Genomic DNA, 17,175 nt, shown 5'->3' with positions numbered 1-17,175 from the left:
TCACCCCCTGAGGTTAGAGGTCTGTACACAGGACACGCAGTCACCCCCTGAGGTTCGAGGACTGTGCGCAGGACACACGGTCACCTCCTGAGGTTCGAGGACTGTACGCAGGACATGCTATCACCCCCTGAGGTTAGAGGTATGTACACAGGACACGCGGTCACCCCCTGAGGTTAGAGGTCTGTACACAGGACACGCAGTCACCCCTTGAGGTGAGAGGACAGGACATGCTGTCACCCCTGAGGTCAGAGGACCATGCGCAGGACACGCGGTCACCCCATAAGGTTAGAGGACTGTACACAAGATACACGGTCACCGATGAGGTTGGAGGACTGTACACAGGACATGCGGTCACCCCCTTAGGTTAGAGGTCTTACACAGGGCACACGGTAACCGCCTAAGGTTAGGGGACTGTACACAGGACACACGGTCACCCCCTGAGAATAGGGGACTGTATGCAGGACATGCGGTCACCCCGTTAGGTAAGAGGACCATGCACAGGACATGCGGTCTCCCCCTTAGGTTAGAGAATGTACACAGGGCACACGGTCAACCCTGAGGTTAGAGGACTGTACACAGGACACGCAGTCGCCCCCTGAGGTTAGAGGACTTACACAGGACACGCAGTCACCCCCTGAGGTTAGAGGACAGGACACAGGGTCACTCCCTGAGGTTAGAGGTCTGTACACAGGACATGCGGTCACCCCCTGAGGTTAGAGAACTTACACAGGGCACACAGTCAACCCCTGAGGTTAGAGGACTGTACACAGGACACGCGGTCATCCCCTGAGGTTAGAGGACTGTACACAGGACACACAGTCACCCCCTGAGGTTAGAGGACTGTACACAGGACACACAGTCACCCCCTGAGGTTAGAGGACTCTACACAGGACACGCAGTCACCCCCTGAGGTTAGAGGACAGGACACGGGGTCACCCCCTGAGGTTAGAGGTCTGTACACAGGACATGCGGTCACCCCCTGAGGTTGGAGGACAGGACACGACACGCGGTTACCCCCTGAGGTAAGAGGACGAAGCACAGGACATGCAGTATCTCGCTTAGTTTAGAGGACTTACACAGGACACTTAGTCACCCCTGAGGTTAAAGGACTGTACAGCCATCCCCCCCCTGAGGTTAGAGGACTGTACACAGGACACGCGGTCACCCACTGAGATTAAAGGACGGTACGCAGGACCACGCGGTCACCCCCTGAAGTTAGAGGACTGTACATTGGACAAGCGGTCAACCCCTGAGGAAAGAGGACTGTGCACAGGACATGTGGTCACCCCCCTGAGGTTAGAGGACTGTGCACAGGACACGTGGTCACCCCCCTGAGGTTAGAGGACTGTGCACAGGACACATGGTCATCGCCTGAGGTTAGAGGACTGTACACAGGACACATGGTCACCCCCCTGAGGTTAGAGGACTGTACACGGGACATGTGGTCATCCCATGAGGTTAGAGGACTGGACACAAGGTCACCCCCCTGAGGTTAAAGGACTGGACACAGGACACGCGGTCACTCCCTGAGGTTAGAGGACTGTGCACAGGACACGCGGTCACTCCCTGAGGTTAGAGGACTGTGCACAGGACACGTGGTCACCCCTCTGAGGTTAGAGGACTGTACACAGGACACGCGGTCACTCCCTGAGGTTAGAGGACTGGACACAGGATACTCGGTCACTCCCTGAGGTTACAGGACTGTACACCGGACACGCGGTCACCCCCCGAGGTTAGAGGACCATGTGCAGGACACGCGATCACCCCCTGAGGTTAGAGGACTGTGCACAGGACACGCGATCACCCCCCTGAGGTTAGAGGACTGTACACAGGACACACGGTCACCCCCTGAGAATAGGGGACTGTATGCAGGACATGCGGTCACCCCGTTAGGTAAGAGGACCATGCACAGGACATGCGGTCTCCCCCTTAGGTTAGAGAATGTACACAGGGCACACGGTCAACCCTGAGGTTAGAGGACTGTACACAGGACACGCAGTCACCCCCTGAGGTTAGAGGACTGTACACAGGACACGCAGTCACCCCCTGAGGTTAGAGGACTGTACACAGGACACGCGGTCACCCCCTGAGGTTAGAGGACTGTACACAGGACACGCGGTCACCCCCTGAGGTTAGAGAACTGTACACAGGATACACTGTCAACCCTGAGGTTAGAGGACTGTACACAGGACACGCGGTCACCCCCTGAGGTTAGAGAACTGTACACAGGATACACTGTCAACCCTGAGGTTAGAGGACTGTACACAGGACACGCAGTCACCCCCTGAGGTTAGAGGACTTACACAGGATACACGGTCACCCCCTGAGCTTAGAGGTCTGTACACAGGACACACGGTCACCTCCTGAGGTTAGAGGACTGTACACAGGACACACGGTCACCTCCTGAGGTTAGAGGACTGTACACAGGACACACGGTCACCTCCTGAGGTTAGAGGACTGTACATAGAATACCTGGTCATCCCCTGAGGTTAGAGGACTGGACACAGGACACGCGGTCACCCCCTGAGGTTAGATCACTGTACACAGGATACACGGTCACCTCCTGAGGTTAGAGGACTGTACACAGGACACGCGGTCACCCCCTGAGGTTAGAGGTCTGTACACAGGACACGCAGTCACCCCCTGAGGTTCGAGGACTGTGCGCAGGACACACGGTCACCCCCTGAGGTTCGAGGACTGTGTGCAGGACACATGGTCGCCCCCTGAGGTTAGAGGACTGTACACAGGACACGCGGTCACCCCCTGAGGTTAGATCACTGTACACAGGATACACGGTCACCTCCTGAGGTTAGAGGACTGTACACAGGACACGCGGTCACCCCCTGAGGTTAGAGGTCTGTACACAGGACACGCAGTCACCCCCTGAGGTTCGAGGACTGTGCGCAGGACACACGGTCACCTCCTGAGGTTAGAGGACTGTACGCAGGACATGCTATCACCCCCTGAGGTTAGAGGTATGTACACAGGACACGCAGTCACCCCTTGAGGTGAGAGGACAGGACATGCTGTCACCCCTGAGGTCAGAGGACCATGCGCAGGACACGCGGTCACCCCATAAGGTTAGAGGACTGTACACAAGATACACGGTCACCGATGAGGTTGGAGGACTGTACACAGGACATGCGGTCACCCCCTTAGGTTAGAGGTCTTACACAGGGCACACGGTAACCGCCTAAGGTTAGGGGACTGTACACAGGACACACGGTCACCCCCTGAGAATAGGGGACTGTATGCAGGACATGCGGTCACCCCTTAAGGTAAGCGGACCATGCACAGGACATGCGGTCTCCCCCTTAGGTTAGAGAATGTACACAGGGCACACGGTCAACCCTGAGGTTCGAGGACTGTACACAGGATACACGGTCACCCCCTGAGGTTAGAGGACTGTACACAGGATACACGGTCACCCCCTGAGGTTAGAGGACTGTACACAGGACAAGCAGTCACCCCCTGAGCTTAGAGGTCTGTACACAGGACACACGGTCACCTCCTGAGGTTAGAGGACTGTACACAGGACACACGGTCACCTCCTGAGGTTAGAGGACTGTACACAGAATACCTGGTCATCCCCTGAGGTTAGAAGACTGGACACAGGACACGCGGTCACCCCCTGAGGTTAGATCACTGTACACAGGATACACGGTCACTTCCTGAGGTTAGAGGACTGTACACAGGACATGCGGTCACCCCCTGAGGTTAGAGGTCTGTACACAGGACACGCGGTCACCCCCTGAGGTTCGAGGACTGAGCGCAGGACACACGGTCACCTCCTGAGGTTAGAGGACTGTACGCAGGACATGCTATCACCCCCTGAGGTTAGAGGTATGTACACAGGACACGCGGTCACCCCCTGAGGTTAGAGGTCTGTACACAGGACACGCAGTCACCCCTTGAGGTGAGAGGACAGGACATGCTGTCACCCCTGAGGTCAGAGGACCATGCGCAGGACACGCGGTCACCCCATAAGGTTAGAGGACTGTACACAAGATACACGGTCACCGATGAGGTTGGAGGACTGTACACAGGACATGCGGTCACCCCCTTAGGTTAGAGGTCTTACACAGGGCACACGGTAACCGCCTAAGGTTAGGGGACTGTACACAGGACACATGGTCACCCCCTGAGAATAGGGGACTGTATGCAGGACATGCGGTCACCCCGTTAGGTAAGAGGACCATGCACAGGACATGCGGTCTCCCCCTTAGGTTAGAGAATGTACACAGGGCACACGGTCAACCCTGAGGTTAGAGGACTGTACACAGGATACACGGTCACCCCCTGAGGTTAGAGGACTGTACACAGGATACACGGTCACCCCCTGAGGTTAGAGGACTGTACACAGGACAAGCAGTCACCCCCTGAGCTTAGAGGTCTGTACACAGGACACACGGTCACCTCCTGAGGTTAGAGGACTGTACACAGGACACACGGTCACCTCCTGAGGTTAGAGGACTGTACACAGAATACCTGGTCATCCCCTGAGGTTAGAGGACTGGATACAGGACACGCGGTCACCCCCTGAGGTTAGATCACTGTACACAGGATACACGGTCACCTCCTGAGGTTAGAGGACTGTACACAGGACATGCGGTCACCCCCTGAGGTTAGAGGTCTGTACACAGGACACGCAGTCACCCCCTGAGGTTCGAGGACTGTGCGCAGGACACACGGTCACCTCCTGAGGTTCGAGGACTGTACGCAGGACATGCTATCACCCCCTGAGGTTAGAGGTATGTACACAGGACACGCGGTCACCCCCTGAGGTTAGAGGTCTGTACACAGGACACGCAGTCACCCCTTGAGGTGAGAGGACAGGACATGCTGTCACCCCTGAGGTCAGAGGACCATGCGCAGGACACGCGGTCACCTCATAAGGTTAGAGGACTGTACACAAGATACACGGTCACCGATGAGGTTGGAGGACTGTACACAGGACATGCGGTCACCCCCTTAGGTTAGAGGTCTTACACAGGGCACACGGTAACCGCCTAAGGTTAGGGGACTGTACACAGGACACACGGTCACCCCCTGAGAATAGGGGACTGTATGCAGGACATGCGGTCACCCCGTTAGGTAAGAGGACCATGCACAGGACATGCGGTCTCCCCCTTAGGTTAGAGAATGTACACAGGGCACACGGTCAACCCTGAGGTTAGAGGACTGTACACAGGACACGCAGTCGCCCCCTGAGGTTAGAGGACTTACACAGGACACGCAGTCACCCCCTGAGGTTAGAGGACAGGACACAGGGTCACTCCCTGAGGTTAGAGGTCTGTACACAGGACATGCGGTCACCCCCTGAGGTTAGAGAACTTACACAGGGCACACAGTCAACCCCTGAGGTTAGAGGACTGTACACAGGACACGCGGTCATCCCCTGAGGTTAGAGGACTGTACACAGGACACACAGTCACCCCCTGAGGTTAGAGGACTGTACACAGGACACACAGTCACCCCCTGAGGTTAGAGGACTCTACACAGGACACGCAGTCACCCCCTGAGGTTAGAGGACAGGACACGGGGTCACCCCCTGAGGTTAGAGGTCTGTACACAGGACATGCGGTCACCCCCTGAGGTTGGAGGACAGGACACGACACGCGGTTACCCCCTGAGGTAAGAGGACGAAGCACAGGACATGCAGTATCTCGCTTAGTTTAGAGGACTTACACAGGACACTTAGTCACCCCTGAGGTTAAAGGACTGTACAGCCATCCCCCCCCTGAGGTTAGAGGACTGTACACAGGACACGCGGTCACCCACTGAGATTAAAGGACGGTACGCAGGACCACGCGGTCACCCCCTGAAGTTAGAGGACTGTACATTGGACAAGCGGTCAACCCCTGAGGAAAGAGGACTGTGCACAGGACATGTGGTCACCCCCCTGAGGTTAGAGGACTGTGCACAGGACACGTGGTCACCCCCCTGAGGTTAGAGGACTGTGCACAGGACACATGGTCATCGCCTGAGGTTAGAGGACTGTACACAGGACACATGGTCACCCCCCTGAGGTTAGAGGACTGTACACGGGACATGTGGTCATCCCATGAGGTTAGAGGACTGGACACAAGGTCACCCCCCTGAGGTTAAAGGACTGGACACAGGACACGCGGTCACTCCCTGAGGTTAGAGGACTGTGCACAGGACACGCGGTCACTCCCTGAGGTTAGAGGACTGTGCACAGGACACGTGGTCACCCCTCTGAGGTTAGAGGACTGTACACAGGACACGCGGTCACTCCCTGAGGTTAGAGGACTGGACACAGGATACTCGGTCACTCCCTGAGGTTACAGGACTGTACACCGGACACGCGGTCACCCCCCGAGGTTAGAGGACCATGTGCAGGACACGCGATCACCCCCTGAGGTTAGAGGACTGTGCACAGGACACGCGATCACCCCCCTGAGGTTAGAGGACTGTACACAGGACACACGGTCACCCCCTGAGAATAGGGGACTGTATGCAGGACATGCGGTCACCCCGTTAGGTAAGAGGACCATGCACAGGACATGCGGTCTCCCCCTTAGGTTAGAGAATGTACACAGGGCACACGGTCAACCCTGAGGTTAGAGGACTGTACACAGGACACGCAGTCACCCCCTGAGGTTAGAGCGGTCACCCCCCGAGGTTAGAGGACCATGTGCAGGACACGCGATCACCCCCTGAGGTTAGAGGACTGTGCACAGGACACGCGATCACCCCCCTGAGGTTAGAGGACTGTACACAGGACACACGGTCACCCCCTGAGAATAGGGGACTGTATGCAGGACATGCGGTCACCCCGTTAGGTAAGAGGACCATGCACAGGACATGCGGTCTCCCCCTTAGGTTAGAGAATGTACACAGGGCACACGGTCAACCCTGAGGTTAGAGGACTGTACACAGGACACGCAGTCACCCCCTGAGGTTAGAGGACTGTACACAGGACACGCAGTCACCCCCTGAGGTTAGAGGACTGTACACAGGACACGCGGTCACCCCCTGAGGTTAGAGGACTGTACACAGGACACGCGGTCACCCCCTGAGGTTAGAGAACTGTACACAGGATACACTGTCAACCCTGAGGTTAGAGGACTGTACACAGGACACGCAGTCACCCCCTGAGGTTAGAGGACTTACACAGGATACACGGTCACCCCCTGAGCTTAGAGGTCTGTACACAGGACACACGGTCACCTCCTGAGGTTAGAGGACTGTACACAGGACACACGGTCACCTCCTGAGGTTAGAGGACTGTACACAGGACACACGGTCACCTCCTGAGGTTAGAGGACTGTACATAGAATACCTGGTCATCCCCTGAGGTTAGAGGACTGGACACAGGACACGCGGTCACCCCCTGAGGTTAGATCACTGTACACAGGATACACGGTCACCTCCTGAGGTTAGAGGACTGTACACAGGACACGCGGTCACCCCCTGAGGTTAGAGGTCTGTACACAGGACACGCAGTCACCCCCTGAGGTTCGAGGACTGTGCGCAGGACACACGGTCACCCCCTGAGGTTCGAGGACTGTGTGCAGGACACATGGTCGCCCCCTGAGGTTAGAGGACTGTACACAGGACACGCGGTCACCCCCTGAGGTTAGATCACTGTACACAGGATACACGGTCACCTCCTGAGGTTAGAGGACTGTACACAGGACACGCGGTCACCCCCTGAGGTTAGAGGTCTGTACACAGGACACGCAGTCACCCCCTGAGGTTCGAGGACTGTGCGCAGGACACACGGTCACCTCCTGAGGTTAGAGGACTGTACGCAGGACATGCTATCACCCCCTGAGGTTAGAGGTATGTACACAGGACACGCAGTCACCCCTTGAGGTGAGAGGACAGGACATGCTGTCACCCCTGAGGTCAGAGGACCATGCGCAGGACACGCGGTCACCCCATAAGGTTAGAGGACTGTACACAAGATACACGGTCACCGATGAGGTTGGAGGACTGTACACAGGACATGCGGTCACCCCCTTAGGTTAGAGGTCTTACACAGGGCACACGGTAACCGCCTAAGGTTAGGGGACTGTACACAGGACACACGGTCACCCCCTGAGAATAGGGGACTGTATGCAGGACATGCGGTCACCCCTTAAGGTAAGCGGACCATGCACAGGACATGCGGTCTCCCCCTTAGGTTAGAGAATGTACACAGGGCACACGGTCAACCCTGAGGTTCGAGGACTGTACACAGGATACACGGTCACCCCCTGAGGTTAGAGGACTGTACACAGGATACACGGTCACCCCCTGAGGTTAGAGGACTGTACACAGGACAAGCAGTCACCCCCTGAGCTTAGAGGTCTGTACACAGGACACACGGTCACCTCCTGAGGTTAGAGGACTGTACACAGGACACACGGTCACCTCCTGAGGTTAGAGGACTGTACACAGAATACCTGGTCATCCCCTGAGGTTAGAAGACTGGACACAGGACACGCGGTCACCCCCTGAGGTTAGATCACTGTACACAGGATACACGGTCACTTCCTGAGGTTAGAGGACTGTACACAGGACATGCGGTCACCCCCTGAGGTTAGAGGTCTGTACACAGGACACGCGGTCACCCCCTGAGGTTCGAGGACTGAGCGCAGGACACACGGTCACCTCCTGAGGTTAGAGGACTGTACGCAGGACATGCTATCACCCCCTGAGGTTAGAGGTATGTACACAGGACACGCGGTCACCCCCTGAGGTTAGAGGTCTGTACACAGGACACGCAGTCACCCCTTGAGGTGAGAGGACAGGACATGCTGTCACCCCTGAGGTCAGAGGACCATGCGCAGGACACGCGGTCACCCCATAAGGTTAGAGGACTGTACACAAGATACACGGTCACCGATGAGGTTGGAGGACTGTACACAGGACATGCGGTCACCCCCTTAGGTTAGAGGTCTTACACAGGGCACACGGTAACCGCCTAAGGTTAGGGGACTGTACACAGGACACATGGTCACCCCCTGAGAATAGGGGACTGTATGCAGGACATGCGGTCACCCCGTTAGGTAAGAGGACCATGCACAGGACATGCGGTCTCCCCCTTAGGTTAGAGAATGTACACAGGGCACACGGTCAACCCTGAGGTTAGAGGACTGTACACAGGATACACGGTCACCCCCTGAGGTTAGAGGACTGTACACAGGATACACGGTCACCCCCTGAGGTTAGAGGACTGTACACAGGACAAGCAGTCACCCCCTGAGCTTAGAGGTCTGTACACAGGACACACGGTCACCTCCTGAGGTTAGAGGACTGTACACAGGACACACGGTCACCTCCTGAGGTTAGAGGACTGTACACAGAATACCTGGTCATCCCCTGAGGTTAGAGGACTGGATACAGGACACGCGGTCACCCCCTGAGGTTAGATCACTGTACACAGGATACACGGTCACCTCCTGAGGTTAGAGGACTGTACACAGGACATGCGGTCACCCCCTGAGGTTAGAGGTCTGTACACAGGACACGCAGTCACCCCCTGAGGTTCGAGGACTGTGCGCAGGACACACGGTCACCTCCTGAGGTTCGAGGACTGTACGCAGGACATGCTATCACCCCCTGAGGTTAGAGGTATGTACACAGGACACGCGGTCACCCCCTGAGGTTAGAGGTCTGTACACAGGACACGCAGTCACCCCTTGAGGTGAGAGGACAGGACATGCTGTCACCCCTGAGGTCAGAGGACCATGCGCAGGACACGCGGTCACCCCATAAGGTTAGAGGACTGTACACAAGATACACGGTCACCGATGAGGTTGGAGGACTGTACACAGGACATGCGGTCACCCCCTTAGGTTAGAGGTCTTACACAGGGCACACGGTAACCGCCTAAGGTTAGGGGACTGTACACAGGACACACGGTCACCCCCTGAGAATAGGGGACTGTATGCAGGACATGCGGTCACCCCGTTAGGTAAGAGGACCATGCACAGGACATGCGGTCTCCCCCTTAGGTTAGAGAATGTACACAGGGCACACGGTCAACCCTGAGGTTAGAGGACTGTACACAGGACACGCAGTCGCCCCCTGAGGTTAGAGGACTTACACAGGACACGCAGTCACCCCCTGAGGTTAGAGGACAGGACACAGGGTCACTCCCTGAGGTTAGAGGTCTGTACACAGGACATGCGGTCACCCCCTGAGGTTAGAGAACTTACACAGGGCACACAGTCAACCCCTGAGGTTAGAGGACTGTACACAGGACACGCGGTCATCCCCTGAGGTTAGAGGACTGTACACAGGACACACAGTCACCCCCTGAGGTTAGAGGACTGTACACAGGACACACAGTCACCCCCTGAGGTTAGAGGACTCTACACAGGACACGCAGTCACCCCCTGAGGTTAGAGGACAGGACACGGGGTCACCCCCTGAGGTTAGAGGTCTGTACACAGGACATGCGGTCACCCCCTGAGGTTGGAGGACAGGACACGACACGCGGTTACCCCCTGAGGTAAGAGGACGAAGCACAGGACATGCAGTATCTCGCTTAGTTTAGAGGACTTACACAGGACACTTAGTCACCCCTGAGGTTAAAGGACTGTACAGCCATCCCCCCCCTGAGGTTAGAGGACTGTACACAGGACACGCGGTCACCCACTGAGATTAAAGGACGGTACGCAGGACCACGCGGTCACCCCCTGAAGTTAGAGGACTGTACATTGGACAAGCGGTCAACCCCTGAGGAAAGAGGACTGTGCACAGGACATGTGGTCACCCCCCTGAGGTTAGAGGACTGTGCACAGGACACGTGGTCACCCCCCTGAGGTTAGAGGACTGTGCACAGGACACATGGTCATCGCCTGAGGTTAGAGGACTGTACACAGGACACATGGTCACCCCCCTGAGGTTAGAGGACTGTACACGGGACATGTGGTCATCCCATGAGGTTAGAGGACTGGACACAAGGTCACCCCCCTGAGGTTAAAGGACTGGACACAGGACACGCGGTCACTCCCTGAGGTTAGAGGACTGTGCACAGGACACGCGGTCACTCCCTGAGGTTAGAGGACTGTGCACAGGACACGTGGTCACCCCTCTGAGGTTAGAGGACTGTACACAGGACACGCGGTCACTCCCTGAGGTTAGAGGACTGGACACAGGATACTCGGTCACTCCCTGAGGTTACAGGACTGTACACCGGACACGCGGTCACCCCCCGAGGTTAGAGGACCATGTGCAGGACACGCGATCACCCCCTGAGGTTAGAGGACTGTGCACAGGACACGCGATCACCCCCCTGAGGTTAGAGGACTGTACACAGGACACGCGGTCATCCCCTGAGGTTAGAGGACTGGACACAAGATACAAGGTCACCCCCCTGAGGTTAAAGGACTGGACACCGAACACGCGGTCACTCCCTGAGGTTAGAGGTCTGTACACAGGACATGCGGTCACCCCCTGAGGTTAGAGAACTTACACAGGGCACACAGTCAACCCTGAGGTTAGAGGACTGTACACAGGACACACAGTCACCCCCTGAGGTTAGAGGACTGTACACAGGACACACAGTCACCCCCTGAGGTTAGAGGACTCTACACAGGACACGCAGTCACCCCCTGAGGTTAGAGGACAGGACACGGGGTCACCCCCTGAGGTTAGAGGTCTGTACACAGGACATGCGGTCACCCCCTGAGGTTGGAGGACAGGACACGACACGCGGTTACCCCCTGAGGTAAGAGGACGAAGCACAGGACATGCAGTATCTCGCTTAGTTTAGAGGACTTACACAGGACACTTAGTCACCCCTGAGGTTAAAGGACTGTACAGCCATCCCCCCCCTGAGGTTAGAGGACTGTACACAGGACACGCGGTCACCCACTGAGATTAAAGGACGGTACGCAGGACCACGCGGTCACCCCCTGAAGTTAGAGGACTGTACATTGGACAAGCGGTCAACCCCTGAGGAAAGAGGACTGTGCACAGGACATGTGGTCACCCCCCTGAGGTTAGAGGACTGTGCACAGGACACGTGGTCACCCCCCTGAGGTTAGAGGACTGTGCACAGGACACATGGTCATCGCCTGAGGTTAGAGGACTGTACACAGGACACATGGTCACCCCCCTGAGGTTAGAGGACTGTACACGGGACATGTGGTCATCCCATGAGGTTAGAGGACTGGACACAAGGTCACCCCCCTGAGGTTAAAGGACTGGACACAGGACACGCGGTCACTCCCTGAGGTTAGAGGACTGTGCACAGGACACGCGGTCACTCCCTGAGGTTAGAGGACTGTGCACAGGACACGTGGTCACCCCTCTGAGGTTAGAGGACTGTACACAGGACACGCGGTCACTCCCTGAGGTTAGAGGACTGGACACAGGATACTCGGTCACTCCCTGAGGTTACAGGACTGTACACCGGACACGCGGTCACCCCCCGAGGTTAGAGGACCATGTGCAGGTCACGCGATCACCCCCTGAGGTTAGAGGACTGTGCACAGGACACGCGATCACCCCCCTGAGGTTAGAGGACTGTACACAGGACACGCGGTCATCCCCTGAGGTTAGAGGACTGGACACAAGATACAAGGTCACCCCCCTGAGGTTAAAGGACTGGACACCGAACACGCGGTCACTCCCTGAGGTTAGAGGACTGTACACAGGACACGCGGTCACCCCCCTGAGGTTAGAGGACTGTGCGCAGGACACACGGTCACTCCCTGAGGTTAGAGGACTGTGCACAGGACACGCGGTCACCCCTTGAGGTTAGAGGACTGTGCACAGGACACGCGTTTACCCCCTGAGGTTAGAGGAGAGGACTGAACTTAATGTCTTTTTGTTACGATATTACATGACCTCTATCAGCACCCTGTCACTACTATGTTACATGCTACCAGTGCCCTGGTAGCATGTAACATAGTACAGGTGCTGACATTTATCTATCTACTGTATATCTATTGTTCAATTATCTATACCTAATATGATCCATTTATGTGTGTGTATCTATCTGCACACACTAATATAGATATATAGTCACACCTGTATACCCCTGTGTCTGTATGATCAGTGTGTGTGTGCCCTGTATATCCTGTGCACACACTAACATAAATATACTCAGTCACACCTGTATACCCCTGTGTCTGTATGATCAGTGCGTGTGTGCCCTGTATATCCTGCGCACACACTAACATACATATACTCAGTCACACCTGTATACCCGTGTCTGTATGATCAGTGCGTGTGTACCTGTAGATCCTGCGCACACACTAACATACATATACTCAGTCACACCTGTATACCCCTGTGTCTGTATGATCAGTGCGTGTGTACCTGTATATCCTGCGCACACACTAACATACACATACTCAGTCACACCTGTATACCCCTGTGTCTGTATGATCAGTGCGTGTGTACCTGTATATCCTGCGCACACACTAACATACATATACTCAGTCACACCTGTATACCCGTGTCTGTATGATCAGTGCGTGTGTACCTGTAGATCCTGCACACACACAAACATACATAGTATACTCAGTCACACCTGTATACCCTTGTGTCTGTATGTTCAGTGTGCGTGTGCCCTGTATATCCTGCGCACACACTAACATACACATACTCAGTCACACCAGTATACCCCTGTGTCTGTATGATCAGTGCGTGTGTACCTGTAGATCCTGCGCACACACTAACATACACATACTCAGCCACACCTGTATACCCCTGTGTCTGTATGATCAGTGCGTGTGTGCCCTGTAGATCCTGCGCACACACTAACATACACATACTCAGTCACACCTGTATACCCCTGTGTCTGTATGATCAGTGCCTGTGTACCTGTAGATCCTGCGCACACACTAACATACATATACTAAGTCACACCTGTATACCCCTGTGTCTGTATGATCAGTGCGTGTGTACCCTGTATACCTGCGCACACACTAACATACATATACTCAGTCACACCTGTATACCCCTGTGTCTGTATGATCAGTGCGTGTGTGCCCTGTATATCCTGCGCACACACTAACATACATATACTCAGTCACACCTGTATACCCCTGTGTCTGTATGATCAGTGCGTGTGTACCTGTATATCCTGCACACACACTAACATACATATACTCAGTCACACCTGTATACCCCTGTGTCTGTATGATCAGTGCGTGTGTACCCTGTATATCCTGCGCACACACTAACATACATATACTCAGTCACACCTGTATACCCCGGTGTCTGTATGATCAGTGCGTGTGTACCTGTATATCCTGCGCACACACTAACATACATATACTCAGTCACACCTGTATACCCCTGTGTCTGTATGATCAGTGCGTGTGTGCCCTGTATATCCTGCGCACACACTAACATACATATACTCAGTCACACCTGTATACCCCTGTGTCTGTATGATCAGTGCGTGTGTACCTGTATATCCTGCACACACACTAACATACATATACTCAGTCACACCTGTATACCCCTGTGTCTGTATGATCAGTGCGTGTGTACCCTGTATATCCTGCGCACACACTAACATACATATACTCAGTCACACCTGTATACCCCTGTGTCTGTATGATCAGTGCGCGTGTGCCCTGTATATCCTGCGCACACACTAACATACACATACTCAGTCACACCTGTATACCCCGGTGTCTGTATGATCAGTGCGTGTGTACCTGTATATCCTGCGCACACACTAACATACATATACTCAGTCACACCTGTATACCCCGGGGTCTGTATGATCAGTGCGCGTGTACCCTGTAGATCCTGCGCACACACTAGCATACATATACTCAGTCACACCTGTATACCCCGGTGTCTGTATGATCAGTGCGTGTGTACCTGTATATCCTGCGCACACACTAACATACATATACTCAGTCACACCTGTATACCCCGGTGTCTGTATGATCAGTGCGTGTGTACCTGTAGATCCTGCGCACACACTAACATACATATACTCAGTCACACCTGTATACCCCTGCGTCTGTATGATCAGTGCGCGTGTACCTGTAGATCCTGCGCACACACTAACATACACATACTCAGTCACACCTGTATACCCCGGTGTCTGTATGATCAGTGCGTGTGTACCTGTATATCCTGCGCACACACTAACATACATATACTCAGTCACACCTGTATACCCCGGTGTCTGTATGATCAGTGCGTGTGTACCTGTAGATCCTGCGCACACACTAACATACATATACTCAGTCACGTTTGGATAGATTTTGAACCAGCATATAATGCGCTAATTAAGCAGCCTAAGGTCCCACTACCAAATAATTGAAACACCACTTCAATAGAAGACATACAATACCGAGACAAGATATGGAAGTGTTCCTCTGGCGCTTATAATTCAAATAAAAATGTATTTTCCTTCCCAGGCAGGTGTTACCGAAAAGGAAAATAGAAAAAATACAAATAGTGTAATACTGTATAACATTTATATACACACCTGACAAGCAAGGGAGTGCCGGCTATTCACCTATATAAAATCACACGTGAAAATTCAAGAGGATTCGTACCAACAATAATGGTCTACTTAGAAGGTAGACATTCACATTTGACGGAGGGACAAACTTCTGTCACCATTGGCTTTTAAGATCCTTCACATCCAAGGGCAATCACTCAGATAGGAAATATAAAGCAGAACACCATCATAGTGTAGTACAATGTAATAACAGAGGTACAGTACAAGACAAACGGACTCTCACCAGACGTTTATGCCCACAAATAAATGTAGACACAATAAGCCTTAGTATGTTCCCCCACACAGGCGTCCCTGGAGGTGCTGTACGAAAGGTTAAAGTCCAAAGAAAAGTCCCTCTGCAATCCACAGGATACCGACCGGTTTTGACACCATGCAGGGGCTTTTTCATGTATTGTCACACCTGTATACCCCTGTGTCTGTATGATCAGTGCATGTGCACCCTGTATATCCTGCACACACACTGTAGAGGTGACAATGAATTGCCTGTAATGAGAGGAGTCCTTTGTCCTGGGGATTGAGGAACCACAACCGATTTAATGAGCCATTCGCAGTTTCTTTGTACTGGGGACTGGGTGACATTGGGCTGGAGCTCCGTACACTGTCCCCAGCTGCACACCTTTCCCGTATAACACTGCCTGTAGGACCTACCCAGTCCTCACACAGTCCTGCCATGTCTGGGACACACAGAAGTGGCCGTAGGGACCTGCTCATATCTGCACCTTTGTCATCTTCTTCTCTAAAGAGCAAAATTAACCTGATTCATAGCAAGATGTCAGTGAGGGGGAAGAGACGGAGCACCCGGGAGCACTGGAGGTAAGTGTCCCGGGATTAGATGTCAGTGAGGGGGAAGAGACGGAGCACCCGGGAGCACTGGAGGTAAGTGTCCCGGGATTAGATGTCAGTGAGGGGGAAGAGACGGAGTGCCCGGGAACACTGGAGGTAAATTTCCCGGGATTAGATATCAGTGGGGGGGAAGAGACGGAGCACCAGGGAGCACTGGAGGTAAGTGTCCCGGGATTATATGTCGGTAAGGGGGATGAGATGGAGCGCCCGGGAGCACTGGAGGTAAGTGTACCGGGATTAGATGTCAGGGAGGTGGAAGAGACGGAGCGCCTGGGAGCACTGGAGGTAAGTGTCCTGGGATTAGATGTCAGTGAGGGGGAAGAGACGGAGCACCCGGGAGCACTGGAGGTAAGTGTCCCGGGATTAGATGTCAGTGAGGGGGAAGAGACGGAGTGCCCGGGAACACTGGAGGTAAATTTCCCGGGATTAGATATCAGTGGGGGGGAAGAGACGGAGCACCAGGGAGCACTGGAGGTAAGTGTCCCGGGATTATATGTCGGTAAGGGGGATGAGATGGAGCGCCCGGGAGCACTGGAGGTAAGTGTACCGGGATTAGATGTCAGGGAGGTGGAAGAGACGGAGCGCCTGGGAGCACTGGAGGTAAGTGTCCTGGGATTAGATGTCAGTGAGGGGGAAGCAACGGAGCGCCCGGGAGCTCTGGAGGTAAGTGTCCCGGGATTAGATGTCAGTGAGGGGGAAGAGACGGAGCGCCTGGGAGCACTGGAGGTAAGTGTCCCGGGATTAGATGTCAGTGAGGGGGAAGAGACGGAGCGCCCGGGAGCTCTGGAGGTAAGTGTCCCGGGATCAGATGTCAGTGAGGGGGAAGAGACGGCGCGCCTGGGAGCACTGGAGGTAAGTGTCCCGGGATT

This window comes from Crinia signifera, chromosome 19 (genome assembly GCF_055691185.1).
Source record: "Crinia signifera chromosome 19, ASM5569118v1, whole genome shotgun sequence".
Classification (NCBI taxonomy): domain Eukaryota; kingdom Metazoa; phylum Chordata; class Amphibia; order Anura; family Myobatrachidae; genus Crinia; species Crinia signifera.
This window is presented reverse-complemented; position numbering follows the sequence as displayed.